Consider the following 1328-nt stretch of genomic DNA (forward strand, 5'->3'; position numbering starts at 1 on the left):
GTTGTACTAATTTACATTCCCACCAACAGTGTATAAACATTACCTTTTCACTGCATCTTTGCCAACATCTATTGTTATCTGACTTTTTAATAATGGCCATTCTGACTAGAATAAGATGGTATCTCATTGTGGTTTTAACTTACATATCTCTGATGATTAGTGATGGTGAGTATTTCTTCATATATCTGTTGATCATTTGTATGTCTTCTTTGTAAAATTTCTGTTCATGTCTTTTGCCAACTTTTTATTTTCATTTTTTTCGAGACAGAGTCTCGCTAGGTCACCCGGGCTAGAGGGCCATGACGTCAACCTAGCTCACAGCAATCTCAAACTCCTGGGCTCAAGCAATTCTCACACCTCAGCCTCCCAAGTAGCTGGGACTACAAGTGCATGCCACCACGCCCAGCTAATTTTTCTCTATTTTTATTAGAGACAGGGTCTCACTCTTGCTCAGGCTGGTCTCGAACTCCTGAGCTTAAGCAATCCTCCCACCTTGGCCTCCCAGAGTGCTAGGATTACAGGCATGAGCCACCATGCTCAGCCCAAAGCGTCTGTTTTTAAGAAGCTCATATTCCAGGCAAAATCTAGACTAGCAAAAAGTGTAGGTAGAAAAAAATTCATAGTGATTCTGTTCCACAAAATGAACTATCTGTGTTCAGGAAATGAAACATGGTATGGGACTTAATAACTCATACATTTCCTCTTTTCACAGATACTTAGTGTGTACCTACTATGTGCAAAGTATAGTTCTAGGCATTGGATCTTCCCTTAATATTCAGGTTCAGAAGATCTTATATGGATTCCAGAAATTTGTTTTTTATAAGTATGTTGAGTGAGTTTACAATCAGACAAATTTTTTGAAATAGCCACATTCATCAATTCTTTTGACTATAAATGATCCTAGCTGGATTTGTGACAAGAACTATGTGGCAGAAAGTTCACAGTGCAAAGCAACAGTAAGCATACTATAATGATGCCTTCTTTTGTGTGTTGCTGATTGATAGAAAAGTATTGTGATCTTAATCAGGCAAATTGGTGGTCAAGATGGTATTTCAGAGGAAACATTGAAGAGCCTCTTATATTCTTGCTGAAGTAAAAACCAACTTACTTTACAAAGAAACTGTGCAGGAATGTCTCACATAGAGCCAAAGCTTTTCTCCAAAAGCAACTCTGGCCTTACTCAATTGCTTAAATAAACACGTGTTTTAAATTATAGAATTATTCACTATAAGCTTTAAAGAGATTGGGCTGGAATAATTTTGAGGGTTGGCTCTTAATGTGTCTCCTGAACCACGTTTACTTTTTTCTAATTAAAAAATTAAACCATC

General features: G+C 37.3%; 1 pseudogene; it reads left to right on the top strand.

Annotated features, from left to right (window-relative positions):
* The first annotated feature begins 523 nt into the window (after positions 1-523).
* The window catches only part of LOC105809473, a 2943-nt pseudogene continuing 2138 nt past the window's right edge, over positions 524-1328 (top strand).

Source organism: Propithecus coquereli, unplaced genomic scaffold, assembly GCF_000956105.1.
Source record: "Propithecus coquereli isolate 6110/MARCELLA unplaced genomic scaffold, Pcoq_1.0 Scaffold195, whole genome shotgun sequence".
In the NCBI taxonomy this organism is placed as follows: domain Eukaryota; kingdom Metazoa; phylum Chordata; class Mammalia; order Primates; family Indriidae; genus Propithecus; species Propithecus coquereli.